Here is a 20,212-nt window from a genome sequence, read left to right as displayed (position 1 = left end):
TCGATGTACATTTATTTACATTTTGTTAATTTAGCTTTGAAAATATTTTCTCTTTGGTCCTAGTTGGTGCTCAGAGGGAGCTTTCAATCCAAACTCTGACGTGAGGAATCAGTGGGAAACTCTTCTGAAAAGTGAAAAAATTCTTAATTCAAATGATAAACGTTTCAAGCCTTCATATGTGTAAACGATTCATTTTCAAATAGGAAGACCAAAAAGTAAAGACCCTAAATATCACTGCTTGACAGTGTACAAGAATCAGTTTTTATGAGTGTTATCCAATTCTAGTGGACAGCAATGGTTTATCTCTAATGTCTTTATTTGTGGCATCTTTCGTCAGTTGGAAATGAGCTACAGATACTCAATTAGAATAAAATTTTGGCACTCTTTTTTTTATTATGCATGCTAGAATGCATGCCTGAGTATTTATTTCTGACTACATTTTCACTTTGTAAAATATTTCTTATCTTTTTTATGCATATACATATATAGACATGTTGATTTTATAATTACACTTAGACAGTATTTGTGTTTTTCACTTTTACAAAAATGCATCGAGATAGTCAAACATAGAGCATGCTAACAGAATATAGGCAAGTTGTGTGTATATATGTGCAAGTGCCGTGTATGTGTGTGTGTGCTTGCGTGCATGTGTACTTGTGTGTGTACATGTGTGTGTACTTGGGGTGAAAGGATAGAGAGGAAAAGGCCAAGAGAGAAATTTGGGGCGTTCATTCATTACTCTGGAACTGCATAGCATACAGAGCCTTAGATTTGCAGCGAGGCATTGTAGTGACCTGGCCCACACTTTCTCTGATTGTTGCTTTACAGCGTCCCCGGGTGATAGGCAAACAAGTGGTATCATTCCAAAATTAAGATTGGGAGAGTTGGTGGCTGGAGGTGTGAGAGGCCTGGATTACTTTGTCTTCTGATTCTCAACCCATGTTCTCTCCTTTCCAGGGTGCTGCCTCACATCTGGCAGTTCCAATTTCTCTTTCTCCTGGTACCCTATCACCATGAGGCACAAATTGGATTGGCAGGTCGGGTGGGTCAGACCCCATCCTTCCCAGGCACCTGCTTCCTCCTGATACACACACTCTGGCCCCTCTGGTGCCTCCCTGTGATTTGTGCCCTTGGTCCATGCTATATCACACGCAAAGCTGTTGGAGCAAAGCCCTTCTGGTCATAATTCTCGTGTATCTTTCGCCTGCGGGGAGCCTGGAGCTCAAGAGACCCCCTTTCCATGTGCATTCTGGGCAGAAGAGATTCTTTCCTCCTGCCCCAGGCTGAGCTCACTGCCCACTCTCAGGATCGGGTTTTCTTTGTCCCCTGCAGTGAGCCTCCTTATACTCCGTGGTGTGACTGATTAATCAAATCTGGGCATGGAAAGAATTACCCAAGGACCCAGAAACACAAGCCTCAGACAGTCTTACAGGCCCCAAACATAATCAGCTTTGTGGAGACAGTGTTGGTGGAAGATGTCAACCAAAGAATAATCCCTCCCATGGTCCAGATGACTGAGCAGTATCTACCAGCCTTGCCCATGGACACAATGGCTTTGTCTGAAGGCTTTCATTTCAGCAACCAGCAGCCCCCCACCAAGAAACCACCCCACCAAGCAGCAAGGGTTAGCATGTTCTTAACGGGCCTTTGGTTCTCACCCAGAAACCATATTTCTGGTAAAACGAATCCTCAGGTCAGCCCTGAATTCTTCTTTAGTTGAGGATATAGCATTGTAGAGAAGGGTTTAAAAGAAAACATATCTCTCAGGGGACGAGAAGAACTAGATGGTGCCCAGCTACCACCAACGACTGCCCTGATAGGGAACACAACAGAGAGTCCCTGAATGGGGCAGGAGAAAAGTTGGATGCAGACCTCAAATTCTAGTAAAAAGACCAAACTTAATGGCCTGAATGAGACTGGAGGGACCCCAGAGATCATGGCCCCCAGGCTCTCTGTTAGCCCCAAACTAAAACCATTCCTGAAGCCAACTCTTTTTTTCTATAATTTTTATTGTGCTTTAAGTGAAAGTTTACAAATCAAGTCAGTCTCTCACACAAAAACTTACATACACCTTGCTGCATACTCCCAATTACTTTGCCCCTAATAAGACAGCCCGGTCCCTCCCTCCGCTCTCTGTATTGATGTCCATTTCATCAGGTTTTAACCCCCTCTACCCTCTCATCTCCCCTCCGGGCAGGAGACGGTAACATAGTCTCAAGTGTCCACCTGATCGGAGAAGCTCACTCCTCACCAGCATCCCTCTCCAACCCATTGTCCAGTCCAATCCATGTCTGAAGAGTTGGCCAAAGTCAACTCTTCAGACAAAGATTAGACCAGACTGTAATATATAAAATGATTCTGGTGAGGAGTGTGCTTCTTAGCTCAAGTAGACACGTGAGACTACGTGGACAGCTCCAGCCTGGAAGCAAGATGAGAAGGCAAAGGGGATCAGGAGCTGGTTGAATAAAAAAAAAAAATAGATACTGGAAATACAGGGTGGAGAGAAGGAGTGTGCTGTCACATTGTAGAGAGAGCAACTAGGGTCACATAACAATGTGTGTATAAGTTTTTGTACGAGAAACTGACTTGAATTATAAACTTTCACTTACAGCATAATTAAAAAAAAAAAAAGAAAATATCTCTCAGGGAACCTCAGAGTAGGTTTTTACTTCAGATCACTAAGAGTCCCTGATTCTGGGACCAGCTTTTCCTCTGGCCACATCCTGTTTGCCTTGCTCCCCTGTCCTCCATCTCCCATCCATCTTCACTTCCACAGGCCCGCTCAAAGATCCCTTGGCCATGCCAGTCCTACAGGCAGCGTATAACAGCCTGGTCCAGGGTCTTATGCCAGCTGATTTTTCTCAAAGTTACCCACGGCACCCTGGTCTGGACAACCTGTACTTAGCAAGGAATGTCCCTCTTCTCTCATAAGCATAGACACCGTTAGAAGATGCAGAAAAAAACTCCAGGTGGAACATTTGCTACCCTGAGATTGGGGTGCTGCTCAGGGATATACAATTGCTGAGAGAGGACTGAAGAGGATTTAATGGGACTATTCAGAATTGATTGTGTTGTATCAATTATCAACCCACCAGCACCATGTCATTGCTTTACTGATTGCAAAAAAGATTCTTAAAACATGTCAGATCAAAAACAGAAGCCCTACGTTGTTGATAGAGATTCAAACTCAGCTTCTGAGACATCTCAGAGTGTCTCCACGAGCCTTACTTCCACTTCCCTCCGCAACAGGAGCAAATGCTGTGTAAATGGAACAAATACTACTGTGAAATTCTAGTAGAAGTAGTAGCAGTAGCCTCAGAACCTGTCTAACTTCAGGGAGCATGATGAAAATCAAGATTAGCCTAAGGCTGATCTGTATGAGGTGGAGGTCAGACATACCTCCACTCTCTACCTTTTTTACCAGTTCTGACACCAGCCATCCCTCCCACAGCACTGTACTTCTCTGTTGGGTTCCATAATCCATCGCAGTGGCCACACAGAGCTCACAAACTAGACTTACAATTAAATGGTTTATTAAGGAAGCAACAGGGTACCAACTGTGATCAGCATCAACAGGGTACAATTCAGGACAAGGATAGGGAAGCACGTAGGCAAAGCCTGGATGGCTCCCTCAAAGAGGAGAGTACATCCCTGCCTTCTTTAATGCAGGAAATCTCAGCTCCTCTTGGTTATGCAAGCAAGCAGGCCCTTCTCTCTGCTATGCATGCCCCTCTCAGCCGTGCAGGCCTTTTCTCAGCCCCTGAGGTCAGGCTTCCTCTCGGCCCCCACAGGACAGGCTCCTCTTGGCCCTGCTGCAGGGCCCAATTCAGGCCTGTTGCCACTGACCTTGCCACCGGGCCCCTTCCAGGCTTCTCGCTGTCTTCAGTGTTACAGCCCTTGATCCCTGTTACAGCTTTTTTAGGAGGTTCCTTCCTTTCTCTCTCTCTGCTTCTTTCTGTTTCCTGCTGCTTCCTTCTGTCTGAAGAACCTTTTGGGGTTGACTACACATATATACAACTCCCTGTTAATTTCAAGGCGTGATCCCTCCCAGCAGGGACCACGAACTGACCAATCCCCTTCCGGTAGACTACGGACACTTTATTTGCATAGTAGGCTATAACTCACCACATCTGCATAGTCTGTTGACCAGTCCCTGCAAGATGCATACCAATCACAGGCCGAGCTGCAGCCCAGGACCAGACAAAAAGTATTAAACCATTCTTGCTTACAGCTTACCCAGGAAATGTCAATCAACCTGGACAAGAGTTACAAACCCTCTTGGGTAGAAAATTAGGGCAAAGGTAACTCCTCAGAGCTTAGGGGAAAAATCTCTAAAGCTGTTTTTCTAAAGAGCCAGGCAAAAGGCCATGTAAAGGAATTCAGTTCACCACAACTATGCACAAACAGACAAAAACTGAACTAGTTGCGTCAAGTCAATTCTGATTCATGGCAACTCCATTTGTGTCAGATTAGAACTGTGCTCCAAAGGGTTTTCAATGACTGATTTTTCAGAAGTAAGTTGCCAGGGCTTTCTTCTGGGGTGCCTCAATGTGGACTCGAACCTTCAACCTTTCAGTTAGCAGCTCAAATTTTGTTGATATTAGTGTAGTCAAGTTGATTCTTACTCATTGTGACCCCATGTGTTTCAGAGTAGAACTGTACTCCATAGGATTTTCATGACTGTGACCATTCAGGAATAGATCGCCAGGCCCTTCTTCCGAGGTGCCTCTGGGTGGGTTCAAACTGCCAACCTTTCTGTTAGACCCAGGGCTTAATCATTTGTAAAGAGAGTTATATTTGAAAAAAAAAGATAATAGTCCCAATCAAGTTTGGAACATCCTTTTGGGGGCAAATAGGCCTGACCTGCATTTTCAAGAGACAAATACAAGCTACAATTGGATGTGTGTTTGCCCACATCTCATGGAAGTAACAAAATTTCCTTGCATTCCCAGTAGTTTAGGGAGGGAGCGTGACGTCTGGGGAAAGATGACTATTCTAAGAAAGTGTGGGATAAAACGCTGAGGCGATTGAGGCTGTGAGAGCTGAGAAGCTGTGGTGATGCAATGGTTAAGTGCTTGGCTGCTAATCAAAAGGTTGGCATTTGAACCCACCCTGAGCCCCTGCGGAAGAAAGACCTGGCGATCTGCTCTCTTAAAGATTATAGCCCAGAAAACCCTATGGGGCAGTTCTACTCTTATCACATGGGGTCACAGTGAGTCAGAATTGACTTGAAGGTACCTAACTTCAACAATGTTAGCGTTGAGAGGGATCCATGTGGGGGAGGTTGAGATTAGGGGAGTACAAGATGGAGTGAGCTCCTCACTCGCAAGTGGCCCTTACCCTCCTACTCAGAGCTCAGAACACTGTGTCCCAGCCTGGAGCCTCCCCTCCAGCTGGCCTGCCTCTCCGACACTGTGGCAAGCTGGGCTTACTGCTTCCCAGCTCCTGATTCCCAGGCTGAGCACCATATTTTTATTGCAGGCCTTCCTCTGAACTCTCCACTAGGCTCTTGCTGGTTTGCAGCAGAAAAATGCAGCAGATTCCTCAGCAAAGAGGTGGACCCAGGTGATGTACTGCAGTGAGAAAATGGCGCACAGACCAGAGCGGGCATGGCAGGGAGTTCTTAAGGATCTGGGGAGGATGCTGCAGGACATACTGACGGACCCGGAACATCCAGATGATCTATTTAGTTTAGATGGAAATAAAATCAAGGTGCCATAGTTGTCTTTAAGATGTAATTATCTTGCTTTTCATTCTCACTCTAAACTCCTTTCGATGCGTCACACTGGGTGATGTGGTGTGAAAAGTATTCACACCACAAAGAAATTCATGCCCTAATCCCTGACACATGTGAATGTGTTACCTTACGTGGCCAAAGGGACTTTGCCGGTATGATTAAGTTGAGGATTCTGAAATGCGGAGATTATCCTATATTATCTGGGTGAACCCAGCCTAATCAATATGTCCTTACAAGTGGAGAACTTTTCCTGGTTGTGGTCAGAGAAAGAGATGTGATGACAGAAAGCAGGGTCCAAGAGTGGCAATGTTGTTGGATTTGAATATGGACTCAGGGGCCAGAAGCCAAGGAATACAGGCGGCCCTTAGGAGCTGGAAAAGGCAAGGAAACAGATTCTCTCTCACGGCCTCCAGAAGGACCACCCTGCTGAAACCTGGATTTTAGCCCATTGAGATCCGTCAGACTTCAAACCTACAGAACTGTCACATAATACATTTGTGTTGCTTTAAGCCACTAAGTTTGTGGTAATTTGTTATGGCAGCTACAGGAAACTCGCACAGGTGAGATGCAACCAAGCGTTATTCCTTAGGTGCAGGCTGGTCACTGCTGTGCGACCTTTACCTGCAGAAGCTGTCCCTTTGTTTTCTACTGAATCCTGCTCCTTCTAACATATTTCCCTTTCCGATTCCAGAAACTCATGGCATGAAGTTGTGTGTTCAGCGCGTTAACTGCCTTTCTCAGGTACAAGCCTCTTTGAAACGGCCTCTCTCTAGGTGAGTGGCCTTTTGCCTTCTGCTCAGCTGATTTGGCAGCAGCATCTGGTAGGGGCTACCTTAGAATGACTTCTTTATCTTACTCTCTCCAGAGGTTGAAAGCTGCTTTTATTTTGCAGAAACAGAGCAAGGTGGGAATGTAGTTCTGGAATTATATATTCCAAGTAGCTAGTTTACCTAACATTGCTCAAGAGATACGTTAACCCTGAAACACCGCACCCTGCTTCTCATCCTGACACATATTCTCTTTACTTCACATTTTCTCCCTGAATTTTCAGTCCAATGAGCCTTTCTTTGTATCTTCGTTTCCCATGCTCTGTCCTGGATTTTAGAGATGTGCCCGAGCCTCACAGAGTGAATTTTAAGCGCACCACCTAACTTGCCATTTTAGCACGTCATCCTGCATACACACTCCCATATCAGAAAATCTAGTGGTTTCCCTAAGACACTATGCCAACAGAACAATAGAAATTTCATTTTATGCATACAGAGTCCCTTCACGGCCTTTCCAGAAAGGAAAGCTGCATTTAATAGACTAGAAATCAATCAGCTTTCGAGGAGACATATGTCTTGAGAAGGTCCTCATTACTGGAAGTGAGCTGTGCCCTCTAATGACGCTCTTTCTAGTCTTCCACTCACTGGGGTGGCTACAGATGTGCTTTGTTCTCTTTGTAAAGTTAGCTGGTTCCTGTGATAATTGTTTATCCTGCCTCAGCTCTTTCACTCTGAGAGTGCTTGAATTCCTTTTAAATAACGCAATTGAAATATTTAACACACTAACACATAACAAGTCCTCAACAATGTTAGCTATTACAGTATTATAATGATTATTATTAAATTATTACCATAATCAGCTTAATTAGAACACTTTTTAGAGAACACAAATTAGGTATAGAATGTCCTAAGCAAATTTATGTACGGTAAATCCAAATTTCCTCTTGAATTCTGTAACAGTATAAGAGATGTGTTCATATCAAGAAATTCCTCAAAATATTCAAATTAAAAAATAATTTTAAGGACAAATGTTAAAATTGCCTATTTTACATCCATCAGGAAGCTGAATCATCATTTCTCACACTTACACTGCAGCACGAAACAAACCAAAAGTTGCTGTTGAGTTGGTTCTGATTCATGGCACCCCAAGTGTGAGAGTAGAGTTGTGCTCCGTAGGGTTTTCAGTGGCTGATTTTTTTGGAAGTAGATCACCAGACCTTTCTTCCAAGGCTCCTCTCATTGGACTCAAACCTCTAGCCATTCAATTAGAAGTCAAGTGAGTTAACCATTTCCACTGCCTAGGGACTCTATACTGTAGCATAGGCTTCATATAACAATATCACCTCTTTCCTTCCCTTTGTAGATATGGTTGACAAAGAGGAAAATTGACGCCTTACTGCCTTTTACTTTACAAGCCACTGAAAATTGGCCTCGACAGCCGTTGCACCGCAAAAACTAATTTACTAATATCTTTGAGGACCACCCAATTTACTAAGTCACAGGCACTTTAAATTCCCTATTTTATTTGCCTTTTCTGTAGGCAAATTATGCCATCTGTTGCAAAGAAACAAATACCATGTAAAAAGCAGCTCCTGGTTTGCTACTGGGCCCCGATAGAGAAAGAATACCTCACACTGAACATGAAGTTACCAAGTGGCCAGAGCTATCCATTATTAGCTGGGTTTTGACAGAGCCACCATGATTGCATGGCAGTCCACACATACATCTAGTGACAATCCACTGTAAGATGAAGCATTGCATCTAGGATTGAACATGTGCACAGCCAGGGAGCACAAATAAGCAGCTTTAGCAGGAGCTGCAGACTTCCATGTCACCTACCACTGTTGCACTGGAGCCTCTCTCTAAGCTCACACCAATGGCTGCTTGGAGGTGAAGGTCACTTATGACCCAGCTAACAATGAGGAACATAGCTGGTATGGTTTGGAAAGCCAAAAATGGACTTCTACTGCATTGCAGCCCAATTCAGATGAATATGAGGGGAATTTCTTTCAGGGGAAGAGCTTTGGGCAGTGCACCTGGTCATCTGTTATGAGTAGAAAAGCAATAGTCCAAGATAAGGATACACATAAACTAATGGGCAGTGCCAAATTGGTTGGCTTTCTGGTCAAGGGCTTCCAAGAAGAAAGATTAGAAAATTGAAGAGGAGGTCTGGCCAACAGATTTGTGGTTAGAATTAAGGAAGAGGAAAATGTGAGGACTTTTATATCACGTGTTAATGCCTACTAGAGTGCATCCAAAACAGAAAAGGCACTAAAAAAAAGCAGTTAAAATGACACAGCCAGTTGATGCCAGCTAACCGAGCTCTCCACTACTCATCTGTCAGTTTGTTGTACTGTGGTGGTTTGCATGTTGCTGTGATGCTGGAAGTTATGCCTCTGATATTTTCAATTCCAGCAGGGCCACCAAAGATGGAGCTTCCAGACTAAAACAGACTAGGAAGAAGCACCTGGTGGTCTACTTCTGAAAAAATTGGCCAGTGAATAGCAGCAGAACATTGTCTGATATAGTGTTGAAGATGAGCCCTTGAGGTTGGAAGGCACTCAAAATATGACTGTGGAAGAGCTGCCTCCTCAAAGTAGAGTGTATCTTAATGTTGTGGATGAAGTAAAGCTTTCAGGACCTTCATTTTCTGATGTGGCATGACTCAAAATGAGAAGAAACAACTGCAAACACCCATTAATAATGAATCTAGAAAAACTGGAAGAAAATGAAAATGAAATGGAATGCATAAACATCCATATCCTAGGAGTTAGTGAGCTAAAAGGAACTGATATTGGCCATTTCAGTTCACACAATCATGTAGTCCACTATGCTGGGAATGACAAATTGAAGAGGAATGGCATTGCACTCATCGTCAAAACTAATATATTAAGTCTATCCTGAAGTACAATGCTGTCAGTGATAGGATAATATCCATATACTTACAGGGAAGATTAGTTAGTATGACTACTATTCAAATTTATGCACCAACCATTAATGCCAAAGACAAAGGAATTGAAGATTTTTATCAACTTCTGCAGTGTCAAATTGATCAAACATGCAATCAAGATGCAGTGATAATTACTTGTGATTGGAATGTGAAAGTTGAAAACAAAGAAGAAGGATCTGCAGTTGGAAAATATGGCCTTGGTGATAGAAACGACCGGATGAGTTGTGGGATGAACTCAAGGACATCATACATGAAGAAAACAAAAGGTCATTAAAAAGACAGGAAAGAAAGAAAAGACTAAAATGGATGTCGGAAGGGACTCTGAAACTTGCTCTTGAATGTAGAGTTGCTAAAGCAAAAAGAAGAAATAATGAAGTAAAAAAACTGAACAGAGGGTTTCAAAGGGAGGCTCGAGGAGACAAAGTATTATAATGAAATATGTCGAGACCTGGAGTTTGAAAACCAAAAGGAAAGAATACACTTGGCATTTCTCAAGCTGAAGGAATTGAAGAAAAAATTCAAGCCTTGAGTTGCAATTTTGTAGCAGTCTATGGCCAAAATATTGAATGATGCGGAGGCATCAAGAGAAGATGGAAGGAATTCACAGGCACTGTACCGAAAAGAACTAGTTGATGTTCAGCCATTTTAGGAGGTAGCATATGATCAAGAACCAATGGAACTGAGGGAAGAAGTCCAAGTTGCACTGAAGGCATTGGCAAAAAACAAGTCTTGAGAAATTGATGAAATACCAATTGAAATGTTTTAACAAAAAGATGCAGCGCTGGACAAACTCATTCGTCTATTCAAAGAAATTTTGAAGACAGCTACCTGGCCAACCGACTGGAACAGATCCATATTTGTGCCCATTCCAAAGAAAGGTGATCTAACGTAATGTGGAAATTATCAAACAATATAATTTTGCCCAAGAAAATTTTAAAAGTTGCATCAGAAATCAGGGAATTGCCAGAAACTCAAACTGGATTCAGAACAGGACGTGGAATAGGGGATATATTGCTGATGGTGGATGGGTCTTGGCTGAAAGCCAACAATAACAGAAAGATGTTTGTCTGTGTTTTATTGAGCATGCCAAGGCATTTGACTGTGTGGATCATGACAAATTATGGATTATATTGTGAAGAATGGGTACCCCAGAGCTCTTAATTGTACTCATGCAGAACCTGTACATAGACAAAGAGGCAGTCATTCAAACAGAATGAGGGGATACTGTCTGGTTTAAAATCAGAAAAAGTGTGTGTAAGGGTTGTATCTTTTCACCATACTTTTTCAGATGATACACTGAGCAATAACATGAAGAAGAACATGGCATCACCACTGGGGGAAGATCATTAACGACCTGTGATATGCAAATGATACAACCTTGGCTTGCTGAAAGCGAAGAGGACTTGATGCGCTTACTGATGAAGATCAAAGGCTACCACCTTCACTATGGATTACACCCCAACATAAAGGAAACAAAAATCCTCACAACTGGACCAATAAACAACATCATGGTAAATGGAGAAAATAATGAAGTTGTCAAGGATTTCATTTTATTGGGTCCACAATGAACACTCATGAAAGCAGTAATTGAGAAATCAAACAACATATTGCATTCGGCAATTCTGCTGCAAATGACCCCTTTAAAATGTTGAAAAGCAGAGGTATCACCTTGAGGGCTTAGATGTGCTAGACCGAAGCTATGATATTTTCAATCGTCTGCATGCAAAAGCTGGACAATGAATAAGGAAGACCGATGAAGAATTGATGCATTTTAATTATGGTGTTGGTGAAGATGGACTCCCAGAAGAATGAACAAGTCTGACTTGGAAGAAGTATAGCCAGAGTGCTCTTTGGAAGCCAGGATGGCGAGACTTCGTCTCACATACTTTAGACACATTATCAGGAGAGACCACTCCCTCGAGAAGGACATCATGCTTGAGAGAGTGTGAGCGAAAAAGAGGAAGACACTCAATGAGATGAATGGACACAGTGGCTGCAATGATGCGCTCAAACATAGCAATGGTTGTGAGGACAGCTATGGGACTGGGCAGTGTTTTCTTCTGTCGCCATGAGTCAGGACCTACTCAACAGCATCTAAGAACAACAACCCTAGTTCTGGTAAAAAGAGCACAGGGTCATAGCAGCCATAGTGGCAACATGGGGACTGTAGAGGCATAGGCTACAGGCATAGATTATCACTAGAGATAATCTAGCTAACGCCACTGCTGAATGTCCAAGCTTCCAGCAACAGAGACCAATACTGAACAGCCATATAGCACCAGCAGCCGCCATCAAGGTGACAATCCAGCTACATCATGGCCAATTGATTACATCAGCTCACTTTCTACCTGGGTGGAGCAACACATCACTCTGACCATGATTGTCATGTATTCTGGGTATTGATTTGCTTTTTGCCTGCAGGACCTTCGTCATTACCGATACATGAAGACTTTCAGTGTTTATCCACCAACATGGGATCCCACATGTTATCACCTCAAATAAACAACGCACTTTACAGAAAAGGAGGCAGAGCGGTGGTCATATGCCAGTGGGATCCACCGATCCTTTGACATACCAAATTTCCCAGAAGTCACCAGCCTGTCTGAGCAGTGAAATAGCCTCTGGAAAACATAGCTAAGGCAACTGTCTGGGTCTGATACACCATAAGAATGGCACACTGTACGATAAATCAATGACAACTTTATGGTAATGTGTCCCCAGTAGGTAGACTACAATGGTTTAGAGCCAAGGGGTGGAATTAGTAGTGACCCACTTTGTGAATTTGTGCTTCCTGTCCCTGCCAATTTAGATTCTGTGGGTCTAGAGGTACTGTTTCCCAAAGGGGTAACAATTCAACTGATATTTCTTTTCAGATATGATTTTCTACCTAGAAAACCAAACAGGATATTTAAAACTAATAAGAGAGCTAATTAATATGACCAGATAATATAAATAGTATACAATAACTGCCTTTCAGTATGTCCACAGTACTAATTAGAAAATATAGCATATAAATATAATTAATTTCCAATAGTAAAAAAAAAAAAAAAACTTATACGATATGTAGCAGAAAATGTCGGATCTTTATGAATAAAGTATTTTACAAACAAACATGCAATTGTACTGAAGGACATAAAGGAATAGAAAAGCAGTTTAAAGAAGAGATAAAGAGTTTTTATAGATGGGAAAACTTAATGTGGTAAATATAAAATATATCAATATATTAATGAATCTATAATTTCAATTCAATGCTAATCATAATATAACAATGATTTTACAGAATGTAAAACTATGATTCTGAAATTCACACATACAAGAAAATTTTGAAGAAGAAAAATAACCATACATTTTCCTTACTTCCTATAAACATTTTTTCACTTTTTTAAATTGTGCTTTAAGCAGAAGTTTACAGTTCAAGTTAGTTTCTCACAAAAAATTTATATACACATTGTTATGTGACCCTAGTTTCTCTCCCTATAATGTGACGGCATACTCCTCCCTTCTACCCTGGATTTCCCATGTCCATTCACCCAGCTCCTGTCCGTTTCTACCTTCTCATCTCACCTCCAGACAGGAGCTGCCCATTTAGTCTCATGTATCTATTTGAGCTAAGAAGCACACTCCTCATGAGCCTCATTTTATGTCTTAGTGTCCAGTCTAATCTTTGTGTGAAGAGTTGGCTTTGGTAATGATTTTAGTTTTGGGCTAACAGAGATTCCGGGGGTCATGTCTTCTGCGGTTCCTCCAGTATCAGTCAGACCATTAAGTCTGGTCTTTCTACTAGAATTTTTGAGTTCTACATTCCACTTTTCTCCTGCTTTGTCAGGGACTCTCTGTTGTGCTTCCTGTCAGAGCAGTCATTGGTGGTAGCTGGGCACCATCTCGTTCTTCTGGTCTCAGGCTGATGGAGCCTCTGGTTTATGTCTCTTGGGCTTATATTTTCCTTGTGTCTTTGGTGTTCTTCATTCTTTACTCCATGTGGGTTGGGACCAGTTGAAGCATCTTAGATGGCCACTTGCTAGATTTCAGACTCCAGATGTCACTGACCAAAGTAGGATGCAGAACATTTTTTTAGTAACTTTGTTATGCCAATTGACCTAGATGTCCCCTGAAACAATGGTCCCAAACCCCTGCCCCTGCTACTCTGTCCCCTGAAGCATTTGCTTGTATTCAGGAGACTTTTAGCTTTTGGTTCAGTCCAGTTGTGCTGACTTCCCCTGTATTGTATGTTGTCCTACCCTTCATCTAAGATAATTCTTGCCCACTATCTAGTTTATCTAGTTAGTGAATACCCTCCCCCTCCCTCCCCACCCTCATAACCATTAAACTTTTCCTTGAGTTCTTATGATAGTGGTCTCATACAATATTTGTCTTTTGGGGACTGACTAATTTCACTCAGCATAATGCCTTCCAGATTCATCCATGTTATGAGATGTTTTGAGGACTCATCATTGTTCTTTATTGTTGCTTAGTATTCCTGTGTGTGACTATACCATAATTTGTTTATCCATTCATCCGATGGGCACCTAGGTTGTTTCCATCTTTTTACTGTTGTGAATAGTGCTGCAATGAACATAGGTGTGTATATATCTATTCCTGTGGTGGCTCTTATTTCCCTAGGGTATATTGCAAGTAGTGGGATTGCTGGATTGTATAGTACTTCTATTTCTAGCTTTAAAAAAAAATTTTTTTTTTTTTTTTTTGCTTTTTAAGGAAGTGCCAAATTGATTTCCAAAGTGGTTGTACCATTTTACATTCCTACTAGCAGTGTATAAGTGTTCCAGTCTCTCCACAACCTCTCCAACATTTATTATTTTGTGTTTTTAGATTAATGCCAGCCTTGTTGGAGTGAGATGGTATCTCATTGTAGTTTCGATTTGCATTTCTCTAATGATTAATGATGGTGAGCATTTCCTCATGTGTCTGTTAGCTGCCTGCATGTCTTCTTTGGTGAAGTGCCTGTTCGTATCCTTTGCCCGTTTTTTAATTGGGTAATTTGTCTTTTTGTTATTGGGGTTTTGCAGTGTCTTGTAGATTTTAGAGATCAGACTCTGATTGCGTTTGTTGTAGCCCCCAATTTTTTCCCAGTCTGTAGGTTGTTGTTTTACTCTTTTGGTGAAGTCTTTGGATGAGCACGCGTTTGATTTTTAGGAGCTCCCCGTTATCAGTTTCTCTTCTGGGGTTTGTGCATTGTTAGTAATGGTTTGTATTCTGTTTATGGCATGTATTAGGGTTCCTAGCATTGTGCCTATTTTTTCTTCATTGATCTTCATTTTAGATTTTATATTTAGGTCTTTGATCCATTTTGAGTTAGTTTTTGTTCAAGGAGCGAGGTATCAGTCTTGTTTCATTTTTTTTTTTTTGCAGATGGGTATCCAATTATGTCAGCACCATTTGTTAAAGAGGCTGTCTTTTCCCCATTTAATGGACTTCGGGCCTTTGTCAAATATCAGCTGCTCATAGGTGTATTAATTTATGTCTGAATTCTCAAATCTGTTCCATTGGTCTATGTATCTGTTGTTGTGCCAGTACCAGGCTGTTTTCACTACTATGGCAGTGTAACTGGTTCTAAAATCAGGTAGTGTAAGGCCTCCCACTCTGTTCTTCAGTGATCCTTTACTTATCCAGGGCTTCTTCTCTTTCCATATGAAGTTGGTGTTTTGTTTCTCCATCTCATTAAAAAATGCCATTGGAATTTTGATCGGGATTGCATTGTATCCATAGATTTCTTTGGGTAGAATAGACATTTTCACAATGTTGAGTCTTCTTATCCATGAGCAAGGTATGTTTTGCCACTTACGTGGGTCTCTTTTGGTTGCTTGCAGTAGTGTCTTGTAGTTTTCTTTGTATAGGTCTTTTACATCTCTGGTTAGATTTATTCCTAAGTATTTTACCTTCTTGGGGGCAATTGTAAATGGTATTGATTTGGTGATTTCCTCTTCGATGTTCTTTTTGTTGGTGTAGAGGAATCCAACTGAGTTTTGTATGTTTATCTAGTATCCTGATAGTTTGCTGAAATCTTCTATTATTTCCAGTAGTTTTCTTTTGGATTCTTTGGGGTTTTCTATGTATAAGATCATATCATCTGCAAAGAGAGATACTTTTACTTCTTCATGACCAATTTGGATGCCCTTTGTTTCTTTTTCTATGCTAATTGCTCTGGCTAGGACCTCCAGCACAATGTTGAATAAGAGCGGTGATAAAAGGCGTCCTTGTCTGGTTCCCATTCTCAAGGGGAATGCTTTCAGACTTTCTCCATTTAGGGTTATGTTGGCTGTTGGCTTTGATAAATGTCCTTTAGTATGTTGAAGAATTTCCTTTCTATTCCTATTTTGCTGAGAGTTTTTATCATGAATGGATGTTGAACTTTGTCAAATGCCTTTTCTGCATCAATTGTTTAGATCATATGGTTTTTGTCTTTCGTTTTATTTGTGTGATGGATTACATTGATTGTTTTTCTCATGTTAAACCATCCCTGCATACCTGATATGAATCCCACTTGGTCATGGTGAATTATTTTTTTATGTTGTTGAATTCTATTGGCTAGAATTTTGTTGAGGATTTTTGCATGTAAGTTCATGAGGGCTATTGGTCTGTAATTTTATTTTTTTTGTTATATCTTTACATGGTTTTTGTATCAGGGTTATGCTGGCTTCATAGAATGAGTTTGGGAGTATTCCATCATTTTGTATGCTCTGAAATACCTTTAGTAGTAGTGGTGTTAACTCTTCTCTGAAAGTTTGGTAGAACTCTCCACTGAAACTATCAGGGCTGGGGCTTTTATTTGTTTGGAGTTTTTTAATTACCTTTTCAATCTCTTCTTTTGTTATAGGTTTATTTAATTGTTCTACCTCTGTGTTAGTTTAGGTAGGTAGTGTGTTTCTAGAAATTCATCCATTTCCTCCAGGTTTTCAAATTTGTTAGAGTAAAATTTTTTATAGAATTCTGTCACAATTCTTTTATTTTCAGTTGGTTCTGATATGATATTGCCCATCTCATTTCTTTGGTCAGTTTGGTCAATGGTTTATTGATTTTGTTGATCTTTTCAAAGAACCAGCTTTTGGTCTTTTTAACTCTTCTAATTGTTTTTCTATTCTCTATTTTTTAATTGTTTTTCTATTTCATTTAATTCTGCTCTAATTTTTATTATTTGCTTTCTTCTGCTGCCTGAGGGCTTCTTTTGCTGCTCTCTCTGTTTTTGTCCCAGTCGTAGGGTTAATGTTTTGATTTTGGCCCTTTCTTCTTTTTGGATGTGTGTATTTATTGCTATAAATTGACCTGTGAGCACTGCCTTTGCTGTCTCCCAAAGGTCCTGGTAGGATGTGATTTCATTCTCATTTGATTCTATGAACTTTCTTATTGTGTCCTTAATTTCTTCTATGATCCAGTAGTTTTTGAGCAGATTCCGAGTGTTTGATTTTTTTTTTTCCCTTGGTTTTTCTGTTATTGATTTCTACTTTTATGGCTTTATGGTCAGAAAACATACTTTGTAATGTTTTGATGCTTTGGATTCTGTTGAGGTTTGCTTTATGGTCTAATGTGTGGTCTATTGTGGAGAATATTCCATGTGTGTTGGAAAAGAAACTGTACTTGGCTGCTGTTGCGTGGAGTGTTCTGTATATGTCTATGAAGTCAATTGGTTGATTGTGGCATTTAGATCTTCCACACCTTTATTGAGCTTCTTTTTGGATCTTCTGTCCTTCATCGAAAGTGGTGTGTTGAATTCTCCTCCTATTTTTTTTTTTAATAACTTTTATTAAGCTTCAAGTGAACGTTTACAAATCCAATCAGTCTGTCACATATAAGTTTACATACATCTCACTCCCTACTCCCACTTGCTCTCCCCCTCTTGAGTCAGCCCTTTCAGTCTCTCCTTTCTTGACAATTTTGCCGGCTTCCCTCTCTCTCTATCCTCCCATCCCCCCTCCAGACAAGAGTTGCCAACACAATCTCAAGTGTCCACCTGATATAATTAGCTCACTCTTCATCAGCGTCTCTCTCCCACCCGCTGACCAGTCCCTTTCATGCCTGATGAGTTGTCTTCGGGGATGGTTCCTGTCCTGTGTCAACAGAAGGTCTGGGGAGCATGGCCGCCGGGATTCCTCCAGTCTCAGTCAGACCATTAAGTTTGGTCTTTTTATGAGAATTTGGGGTCTGTATCCCACTGATCTCCTGCTCCCTCAGGGGTCCTCTGCTGTGTTCCCTGTCAGGGCAGTCATCGATTGTGGCCGGGCACCAACTAGTTCTTCTGGTCTCAGGATGATGTAGGTCTCTGGTTCATGTGGCCCTTTCTGTCTCTTGGGCTCTTAGTTGTCGTGTGGCCTTGGTGTTCTTCATTTTCCTTTGCTCCAGGTGGGTTGAGACCAACTGCTGCATCTTAGATGGCCGCTTGTAAGCATTTAAGACCCCAGATGCCACATTTCAAAGTGGGATGCAGAATGATTTCATAATAGAATTATTTTGCCAATTGACTTAGAAGTCCCCGCAAACCATGTTCCCCAGACCCCCGCGCTTGCTCCGCTGACCTTTGAAGCATTCATTTTATCCCGGAAACTTCTTTGCTTTTGGTCCAGTCCAATTGAGCTGACCTTCCATGTATTGAGTGTTGTCTTTCCCTTCACCTAAAGCAGTTCTTATCTACTGATTAGTCAATAAAAAACCCTCTCCCACCCTCCCTCCCTCCCCCCCTCGTAACCACAAAAGTGTGTGTTCTTCTCAGGTTTACTATTTCTCAAGATCTTATAATAGTGGTCTTATACAATATTTGTCCTTTTGCCTCTGACTCATTTCGCTCAGCATAATGCCTTCCAGGTTCCTCCATGTTATGAAATGTTTCAGAGATTTGTCACTGTTCTTTATCGATGCATAGTATTCCATTGTGTGAATATACCACAATTTATTTACCCATTCATCCATTCATGGACACCTTGGTTGCTTCCAACTTTTTGCTATTGTAAACAGGGCTGCAATAAACATGGGTGTGCATATATCTGTTTGTATGAAGGCTCTTGTATCTCTAGGGTATATTCCTAGGAGTGGGATTTCTGGCTTGTATGGTAGTTCTATTTCTAACTGTTTAAGATAACGCCAGATAGATTTCCAAAGTGGTTGTACCATTTTACATTCCCACCAGCAGTGTATGAGAGTTCCAATCTCTCCGCAGCCTCTCCAACATTTATTATTTTGTGTTTTTTGGATTAATGCCAGCCTTGCTGGTGTGAGATGGAATCTCATCGTAGTTTTAATTTGCATTTCTCTAATGGCTAATGATCGAGAGCATTTTCTCATGTATCTGTTGGCTGCCTGAATATCTTCTTTAGTGAAATGTGTGTTCATATCCTTTGCCCACTTCTTGATTGGGTTGTTTGTCTTTTTGTGGTTGAGTTTTGACAGAATCATGTAGATTTTAGAGATCAGGCGCTGGTCGGAGATGTCATAGCTGAAAATTCTTTCCCAATCTGTAGGTGGTCTTTTTACTCTTTTGGCAAAGTCTTTAGATGAGCATAAGTGTTTGATTTTTAGGAGCTCCCAGTTATCGGGTTTCTCTTCATCATTTTTGGTAATGTTTTGTATTCTGTTTATACCTTGTATTAGGGCTCCTAGGGTTGTCCCTATTTTTTCTTCCATGATCTTTATCGTTTTAGTCTTTATGTTTAGGTCTTTGATCCACTTGAAGTTAGTTTTTGTGCATGGTGTGAGGTATGGGTCCTGTTTCATTTTTTTGCAAATGGATATCCAGTTATGCCAGCACCATTTGTTAAAAAGGCTATCTTTTCCCCAGTTAATTGACACTGGTCCTTTGTCAAATATCAGCTGCTCATACGTGGATGGATCTATGTCTGGGTTCTCAATTCTGTTCCATTGGTCTATGTGTCTGTTGTTGTACCAATACCAGGCTGTTTTGACTACTGTGGCTGTATAATAGGTTCTGAAGTCAGGTAAGGTGAGGCCTCCCACTTTCTTCTTCTTTTTCAGTAGTGCTTTGCTTATCTGGGGCTTCTTTCCCTTCCATATGAAATTGGTGATTTGTTTCTCTATCCCCTTAAAATATGACATTGGAATTTGGATCAGAAGTGCGTTAAATGTATAGATGGCTTTTGGTAGAATAGACATTTTTACTATGTTAAGTCTTCCTATCCATGAGCAGGGTATGTTTTTCCACTTAAGTATGTCCTTTTGAATTTCTTGTAGTAGAGCTTTGTAGTTTTCTTTGTATAGGTCTTTTACATCCTTGGCAAGATTTATTCCTAAGTATTTTATCTTCTTCAGGGCTACTGTGAATGGTATTGATTTGGTTATTTCCTCTTCGGTGTTCTTTTTGTTGATGTAGAGGAATCCAAGTGATTTTTGTATGTTTATTTTATAACCTGAGACTCTGCCAAACTCTTCTATTAGTTTCAGTAGTTTTCTGGAGGATTCCTTAGGGTTTTCTGTGTATATAATCATGTCATCTGCAAATAGTGATAACTTTACTTCTTCCTTGCCAATCCGGATACCTTTTATTTCTTTGTCTAGCCTAATTGCCCTGGCTAAGACTTCCAACACGATGTTGAATAAGAGTGGTGATAAAGGGCATCCTTGTCTGGTTCCCGTTCTCAAGGGAGATGCTTTCAGGTTCTCTCCATTTAGAGTGATATTGGCTGTTGGCTTTGCATAGATGCCCTTTATTATGTTGAGGAATTTTCCTTCAATTCCTAGTTTGGTAAGAGTTTTTATCATGAATGGGTGTTGGACTTTGTCAAATGCCTTTTCTGCATC

This window comes from Loxodonta africana, chromosome 16 (genome assembly GCF_030014295.1).
Source record: "Loxodonta africana isolate mLoxAfr1 chromosome 16, mLoxAfr1.hap2, whole genome shotgun sequence".
Classification (NCBI taxonomy): domain Eukaryota; kingdom Metazoa; phylum Chordata; class Mammalia; order Proboscidea; family Elephantidae; genus Loxodonta; species Loxodonta africana.
The sequence above is the reverse complement of the archived record's forward strand: the minus strand, read 5'-3'. Positions refer to the sequence as shown.